At 45.9% G+C, this 9,041-nt stretch overlaps 1 long non-coding RNA gene across 1 annotated transcript in view; it reads left to right on the top strand.

Annotated features, from left to right (window-relative positions):
- The window catches only part of LOC149122878 (uncharacterized), a 5,828-nt gene extending 682 nt beyond the window's left edge, over nt 1-5,146 (top strand). The window contains exon 2 of the long non-coding RNA XR_016219291.1: nt 4,923-5,146. This is a non-coding gene — a long non-coding RNA (uncharacterized LOC149122878). The remainder of the gene's footprint in view (nt 1-4,922) is intronic.
- The last annotated feature ends 3,895 nt before the right edge of the window (nt 5,147-9,041 follow it).

Consider the following 9,041-nt stretch of genomic DNA (forward strand, 5'->3'; position numbering starts at 1 on the left):
TAGGAGACGCTGCCATGGTGGAGCGGCATGGTTCCGAGAGCCTACTGGGCTCTGCCGTCTTTCCTGACTCCCTCCGTCGTACCCACCCCCGGAAAAGGACTCTGCTCCATCGGCTGGATGTCTGGTGGGATCGCTCAGCCTGCACGTCTCCCACGGGACATGCCTTCACCCAGGCCTGGATTTGCGGGAGGGTCCTGCTCCTTGGTACTGTGCGTGCCTGATTGCCCCTTTGCCCGTGTTGTACCTACTGATATCTAGGAAGGAGCCATGATCATCTCTCACGATCACATCGAGACTGTGACACACACACACACACACACACACACACAGGGATGGATGGATGGATAAAGAAGAGTGTGTGTGTGTGTGTGTGTGTGTGTGTCTGTGTGTGGCGATCACCGTGCTTACCCTGCCATGGGAGTGAGGGACAGTGAGGCTCACAGCATTTTTTCCTTTTTTGCTTGCACGTGTGCACCTGTTCCATCCTCTGCCGCTCTTCCAGGGCCAGAGCGCCCTGGCCCAGGCCCCATCCAGCAGATGAGAGATGGCTCTCTCCTGGCTCCCAACCCCCAACCCTGTGTAAGAATTTCCTGAAATGATTAGAAATGCAAATTGTGGCCATGTAGAGGGAGGAGATTCAGACACGTGTTGTGGTCTATGGCGTGGGACACAACATGAAGTGGGACTGCTTGTTTCTTGTTCTAAACACCACAAGGGGTAATCAGGGTTTGAAAAGGATTATTTGTGTGTTTATTGTGAGGCAGAGCATCAGAACAATCTCCATTTGAACATGATTATCCATCTCTCTCTCTCTCTCTCTCTCTCTCTCACACACACACACACACTTCTCTATCCATCATTCATTTCATGTGAGGCAGGGCATCACAGAAATCCTGATTCATGATTCAAATACAGTGATTGATTTACTTGGAGGCCATTCAAACACCAGTATCTATTATCTGTGAGGCACAATGTGAGAGAAATCACAGTTCAAAAATGATTACTTATTTGGTTCACAGATATCTTCCTCCCCGTGATCTTACTTCGCCATCATGGGTGTGATATGGGGGGGGGGACAAAACAAAACAAAGCATGCAGTTGCAGTTGGACTCTTTAGTACCAGGGTGCTGGAGAGCCATTTGAAATCGAAAAAAGGTCAGTAGGTGCAGAAGTTGAACACTAGGTGGCGCGTCGTCACCCAGACCTGCCAAGGATAGGAATGCTGCTTACTCACTCAATCTTAGTGATCCTTTGGATCTTGCGAATGCTGTGTGTGTGGATATTTCAAAGAAATGAAGTATCGGAGTGGGGTGGGTGATCACTATGCCCTGGGGAGTTATGTTTGGGCTCCCCCTCCCCCTCCCCCTCCCCCTGGCAGAACCTCACAAAAAATTCAATTCAAACATGACTATCAATCTACTGCGAGGCGGCGGAACAGGGGAAAAAGCACCAAACGGGGTTACCTATCCATCTCCCTCTCCCCGTTTCAAGGTAGAGCATCACAGAAATCTCGATTCGTACACCATCATCCATCCATCCTGAGGCAGAACATCAGAAAAATCACCAAACATGATTACTTATTTCTTTATTGCAAGGCAGAGCATCAGAAAAAATCTAAAATTCCTACATCATTATCTAACTCTTCATTCATTCACTCAATCATTCATTCATTCCTTCATTCACTGAGAGGCAGAAATCTCAGTTCAAACACGATTATCTATCATCTATTGATTGATCAATCGATCTATCAATCTAGAACATCAGGAAAATCATGAATCAAAAGCAATGATTGATTTGTTCATTGTGAGGCAGAGTACCAGAAACGCCATGATTCAAACATGATTATTTCAGGGGCGGTGCTGGGGCTTAGTAGGCTGAGCCTTTCCCTGAGGCACAAGCAGGCAGGCATCTCTTATGGGCGTGCTTTTGCCCCTGCACACACGTGGGAGATGCGGAACAAGCTCCTGCCTTCTGGCTTCAGAGCAGAGCGACCCAGCCATTTGGGGAGTGGAGTGAGCCGGCAGATGGAAGACCTTCCTTTCTCTCTGTAACTCTGCCACAATAAATGAAAATCATGTCTCTTTCACACATTTACATTTGCACTCGGGCGATATGGTACTGTATTCCCATCCCCCCCCCACCCCCCCCTAACACACACTAGCAGGGAGCTGGATTTCATGGAGCGCAGCCAGGACTCAAACCGCTGCTTTCTCCAAAGGGATGCCTATGTCAGGGGTGGGTGGTGTGTGAATCCACAGCACGACGATGACTATTTTTTTTTTTTCTTAATCAAGGTTGGTATTACAGACAGACATCCTCCTTATAATCCTAATTTGCAATCATCCATGCCACACTGTGGGTGGGGGTGGGGGTGGGGGTGGGGGTGGGGGTGGGGGCGGGGGCGGGGCGCGGAAGGTGGGAGAAGTCATTTGAACTCAAAATGGAGTCTTTAGTGCCAGAGTATCAAGAGCCATTTTGAATCAAAAAGGAAGGTCAATAGGTGCAGAAATTGAACACTGGGTGGCGGGTCAGCACCCAGGTCTACCGTGGGGGAAGAGAGCTGCTTGCTCACTCAGTCGTAGTGATCTTTGGAAATCTGAAAAATGCTATGGGGGAAAAATATCGGAGTGAGGCAGTTGTGTGGGGGGGGTGTCATTATGTCCTGGTGAGTTACGTTTGGGATGCCTGCCACTTTGAGTTCTGCTTGGCGGCTCTGCTTAACATACAGCTTCCCATGAATAGATCCTTGGAGAACCTTTTCCTTATATGAAGGGAGACAGATGACATAGATAGGAGAGCCAGGAGCCAGTGGATGAAAAATCTCCCTCCCTCCCAACATGGTTATCTATCTATCTATCTATCTATCTATCATGTATCTATCTAGAACATCCGAAAAAAATCACGATTCACAAATGAATATTGAGGCTGGCGCCGCGGCTCACTAAGCTAATCCTCCGCCTAGTGGCGCCGCCGGCACACCGGGTTCTAGTCCCGGTTGGGATGCCGGATTCTGTCCCGGTTGCCCCTCTTCCAGGCCAGCTCTCTGCTGTGGCCAGGGAGTGCAGTGGAGGATGGCCCAAGTCCTTGGGCCCTGCACCCCACGGGAGACCAGGAGAAGCACCTGGCTCCTGCCTTTGGATCAGCACGGTGCGCTGGCCGCGGTGGCCATTGGAGGGTGAACCAACGGCAAAGGAAGACCTTTCTCTCTCTCTCTCTCTCTCTCTCTCACTGTCCACTCTGCCTGTCAAAAAATAAATAAAAATTTTAAAAGAATATTGATTTATCTGGAGGCAGAGCATCAAAAAGTACCCTTCCTTCCTTCCAAGGCAGAGTACCAGAAAAATCATGCATTTGGACTCAAAATGGAATCTTTAGTACCAGGAGAGCGAGAGCCATTTTGAATCTAAAAGGAAGGTCACTAGGTGCAGAAATTGAACACTAGGTGTTCTAAATCAATCAAGCCATCTTAAGAAATAAGTGCCCCACAGTAGCTGGGACTGGACCAGATCAAGACATCTTAGCAAGAAGGAGGAAGAGCCCACACTCCGATATAAGATGCTGATGTTCCAAATGGTGGGTTTTTTTTTTTTTTTTGGCAGGCAGAGTGGATAGTGAGAGAGAGAGAGAGAGAGAGAGAGACAGACAGAGAGAAAGGTCTTCCTTTGCCGTTGGTTCACCCTCCAATGGCCGCCACGGCCAGCGCGCTGCGGCTGGCGCACTGCGCTGATCCGATGGCAGGAGCCAGGTGCTTCTCCTGGTCTCCCGTGGGGTGCAGGGCCCAAGCACTTGGGCCATCCTCCACTGCACTCCCTGGCCACAGCAGAGAGCTGGCCTGGAAGAGGGGCAACCGGGACAGAATCTGGCGCCCTGACCGGGACTAGAACCCGGTGTGCCGGCGCCGCAAGGCGGAGGATTAGCCTAGTGAGCCGCGGCGCCGGCTTTTTTTTTTTTTTTTTTTTTCTCTTTAAAGAGCTTCTCCAGGGAACCTGTCTTCAGGAATTTTTCTTTCATAAGATCTATTTATTAGAAAGGAAGAAAGGTTGATTTTTTTTTTATTTACATATTGGAATGAGTTATAGAGAGGCAGAGACAGAGACAGAGTCTTCCATCCCCTGGTTCACCTCCAGATGGCTGCTATGGCTGGAGCTATGCTGATCCAAAGCCAGGAGCCAGGAGCTTCTTCCAGGTCACCCACATGGGTGCAGGGGCCCAAGGACTTGGGCCATCTTCTGCTGCTTTCCCAGGCCATAGCAGAGAGCTGGATTGGCCCCAATACAGTGCAATCTTCATTTTTTTTTTAAATTTAAAAGATTTATTTATTTGGGGCTGGTGCTGCAGTGCAGCGGGTTAACACCCTGGCCTGAAGCACCAGCATCCCATAGGAGTGCCATCAGACAGAAGACCTCTCTCTGCCTCTCCTCTCTCTGTGTGACTCTGACTTTCAAGTAAATAAATAAATCTTTAAGAAAAATTGATTTATTTATTTATTCACTTGAAAGAGTTACACACACAGAGAGAGGAGAGGCAGAGAAAGTGAGAGAGGTCTTTTGTCTGATGGTTCACTCCCCAATGGGCTGCAATGGCTGGAACTGTGCTGATCTGAAGCCAGGAGCCAGGAGCTTCTTCTGGGTCTCCCACAGGGGGTATAGAGGCTCAAGGGCTTGGGCCATCTTCCACTGCTTTCCCAGGCCATAGCAGAGAGCTGGATTGGAAGAGGAGCAGCCGGGACTCAAACTGGCGCACATATGGGATGCTGGCGCTTCGGGCCAAGGCGTTAACCTGCTGCACCGCAGCGCCGGCCCCCAGTGCAATCTTTCTTAAAAAAAAAAAAAAAATCTTAAGGGAACTCGGCTCAGCTGTGACTCCGTGATCTGCTAATATGAGGTCTATTTCCAGTCCCTCCTCCTCCATTTCCAATCCAGCTCCTTGTTAATTCACCTGGAAAGCCACGGGAAGATTGACCCACTACTTGGACCAGCTGGGAGAAGTGGAACAGATGAAGCTCCCGGCACCTGCCTCCTGGATTTGCCCTGGCCACCCAGAGCCCATCCAGCACAGATGGAAGATCTCTCTTCCTCTCCCAACCCTCAGCCTGTTACCCCATAACTTTTCCACATACATAAGAGTAAATTAATTTTAAAAAGAATTGGCTAACTAAATCTCTGAAAGGGAGGGGGGGGATGGGCTGGCCCTGGGGCATAGTAGGTTAAGCATCTGCCTGCCTGTGTGTGTGGCTCCACACTCTGATATGAGATACTGATGTCCCAAATGGTGTCTTTTTTTTTTTTTTTTTAAAGAGCTTCTCCAGGGTACCTGACTTCAGGAATTTTTCTTTTATAAGATCTATTTATTTGAAAGAAAGGAAGGAAGGAAAGGTTTATTTATTTATTTAAAACAGAGTTACAGAGAGGCAGAGGCAGAGAGAGACAGAGTCTTCCGTCCCCGGGTTCACTCCCCAGCTGTGCTGCTCCGAAGCCAGGAGCCAGGAGCTTCTTCCCAGTCTCCCACGTGGGAGGCCATAGCAGAGAGCTGGATTGGCCCCAGTACAGTGTAATCTTAAAAAGAAAAAATCTTGGGCTGGTGCCACAGCTCACTAGGGTAATCCTACATTCGAATTTTCGAATGCATTCGAATTTTCTCGGCAGAACAATTGAGAATCCCGAGAAAACCTGCTATTTCTATTTGTTACCATTGCACTGGATGCATTTGCTGAACAGAAAGATTGTGCTTTTCTCCAAAACCACTTTGACGGTGATTTGTTGTTTCAATTTCCTTTTTTTTTTGTTGTTGTTGTTTCAATTTCACCCGAATTCCACAACACTTTCCCCGGATATGCCTGGAGGTTAGCAGACATATCCGGTGTGTTGTGGCTATCTCATTCCCAGATCTTGCTACAGCCTCTGTGTTTGTTTGTATTTTCTGTGCTTTATCTACAGACTTGATGGTGTTGAATGCAGTTTAGCATGTAACATTTTGTTTTCTGCCGGCAAACGCTAATTGGTTCCACATGGAGTCAATTCCTCCACGCATTCGTGTTTTCTCGGCAGAACAATTCAGAATCCTGAGAAAACATGCTATTTCAGTTTGTAAACATGGCACTGGATGCACTCCTGAATCAGAAAGATTGTGCTTTTCTCCAAAACCACTTTGACGGTGACTTTTTGGTTCAATTTTACCCGAATTCCACAATAGTGTGTCCAGATATGCCTGGAGGAAAGCAGAAATATCCGGTGTGTTGTGGCTATCTCAATCCCAGATCTTGCTACAGCATCTGTGTTTGTTTGTATTTTCGGGGCTTTATCTATGGACTTTGTGCTTTTGAATGATTTCAGCATGTAACTTTTTGTTTTGTGATAGCAAACGCTAATTGGTTCCATATGGAGTCAATTGCTCCACACATTCGAATTTTCTCAGCAGAACAATTCATAATCCTGAGAAAGCATGCTATTTCTATTTGTTACCATGGCACTGGATGCATTTGCCGAACAGAAAGATTGTGGTTTTCTCCAAAACCACTTTGACGGTGATTTTTTGGTTCAATTTCACCCGAATTTCACAACACTTTGTCCGGATATGCCTGGAGAAAAGCAGAAATATCCGGTGTGTTGCGGCTATCTCAATCGCAGATCTTGGAATAGCCTCTGTGTTTGTTTGTGTTTTCTGAGCTTCATCTACGGACTTGAGGGTGTTGAATGCATTTTAGCATGCAACATTTTGTTTTCTGCCGGCAAACGCTAATTGGTTCCACATGGAGTGAATTCCTCCACACATTCGTGTTTTCTCAGCAGAACAATTCAGAATACCGAGAAAACATGCTATTTCTCCTGTAAACTTGGGATTGGATACTCTACCCGATCAGAAAGATTGTGCTTTTCCTCAAAACCACTTTGACGGTGATTTTTTGGTTCAATTTCACCCGAATTCCACAACACTGTGTTGAGATATGCCTGGAGGTTAGCAGAATTATCCGGTGTGTTGTGGCTATCTCAATCCCAGATCTTGCTACAGCCTCTGTGTTTGCTTGTGTTTTCTGGGCTTTATCTACAGACTTGAAGGTTTTGAATGCATTTTAGCATGTAACTGTTTGTTTTCTGCCGGCAAAAGCCAATTGTTTCCACATGGAGTCAATTTGTCCACACATTCCAGTTTTCTAGACAGAACAATTCAGAATACCAAGAAAACATGCTATTTCTCCTGTAAACTTGGGATTGGATACACTACCCGATCAGAAAGATTGTGCTTTTCTCCAAAACCACTTTGACGGTGATTTTTTGGTTCAATTTCACCCGAATTCCACAACACTGTGTCGAGATATGCCTGGAAGAAAGCAGAAATATCCGGTGTGTTGTGGCTATCTCAATCCCAGATCTTGCTACAGCCTCTCTGTTTGTTTGTGTTTTCTGGGCTTTATCTACGGACTTGATGGTGTTGAATGCATTTTAACATGTAACATTTGTTTTCTGCTGGCAAACGCTAATTGGATCCACATGGAGTCAATTCCTCCATGCTTTCGTGTTTTCTCGGCAGAACAATTCAGAATCCTGAGAAAACATGCTATTTCTGTTTGTAAACATGGCACTGGATGCACTCCCGAATAGAAAGATTGTGGTTTTTCTCCAAAACCACTTTGACGGTGATTTTTTGGTTCAATTTCACCCGAATTCCACAACACTTTGTCCGGATATGCCTGGAGGAAAGCAGAAATATCCGGTGTGTTGTGGCTATCTGAATCCCAGATCTTGCTACAGCCTCTGTGTTTGTTTGTATTTTAGGGCTTTATCTACGGACTTTGTGGTTTTGAATGATTTCAGCATGTAGCATTTTGTTTTCTACCGGCAAATGCTAATTGGTTCCACATGGAGTCAATTCTTCCACACATTCCAATTTTCTAGACAGAACAATTCAGAATACCGAGAAAACATGCTATTTCTTCTGTAAATTGGGATTGGATACACTTGCCGAACAGAAAGATTGTGCTTTTCTCCAAAACCACTTTGACAGTGATTTTTTGGTACAATTTCACCCGAACTGCACAACACTTTGTCCGGATATGCCTGGAGGAAAGCAGAAATATCCGGAGTATTGTTGCTATCTCAATCCCAGATCTTTCTAAAGCCTCTGTGTTTGTATGTGTTTTCTAGGCTTTTCTACAGACTTTGCGGTTTTGAATGATATCAGCATATAACTTTCTGTTTTCTGCCGGAAAACCCTAACTGGTTCCACATGGAGTCAATTCCTCCATACATTCGTGTTTTCTCAGCAGAACAATTCAGAATCCGAGCAAACATGCTATTTCTTTTTGTAAACCTGGCACTGGATGCACTTTCCAAACAGAAAGATTGTGCTTTTCTCCAAAACCACTTTGACGGTGATTTTTTGTTTCAATTTCTCCCGAATTCCACAACACTTTGTCTGGATATGCCTGGAGGAAAGCAGAAATATCCGGTTTATTGTGGCTATCTCAATCCCAGATCTTGGTACAGCCTCTGTGTTTGTTTCTGTTTTCTGGTCTTTATCTACGGACTTTGTGGTTTTGAATGATTTCAGCATGTAACTTTTTGTTTTGTGATAGCAAACGCTAATTGTGTCAATATGGAGCCAATTCCTCCACACATTCGAATTTTCTCGGCTAAACAATTCATAATCCCGAGAAATCGTGCTATTTCTATTTGTTACCGTTGCACTGGATGCATTTGCCGAACAGAAAGATTGTGCTTTTCTCCAAAACCACTTTGACGGTGCATTTTTGGTGTAATTTCACCCGAATACCACAACACTTTGTCTGGATATGCCTGGAGGAAAGCAGAAATATCGGGTGTGTTGTGGCTATCTCAATCTCAGATCTTGCTACGCCTCTGTGTTTGTTTGTGTTTTCTGGGCTTTATCTGTGGACTTGAGGGTGTTGAATGCATTTTAGCATACAACCTTTTGTTTTCTGCCGGCAAACGCTAATAGGTTCCACATGGAGTCATTAGCTCCACGCATTCGTGTTTTCTCGGCAGAACAATTCAGGATCCGAGAAAACATGCTATTTCTGTTTG

Source organism: Oryctolagus cuniculus, chromosome 13 (genome assembly GCF_051225735.1).
Source record: "Oryctolagus cuniculus isolate XC-2025 breed Fujian yellow rabbit chromosome 13, ASM5122573v1, whole genome shotgun sequence".
Classification (NCBI taxonomy): Eukaryota; Metazoa; Chordata; class Mammalia; order Lagomorpha; family Leporidae; genus Oryctolagus; species Oryctolagus cuniculus.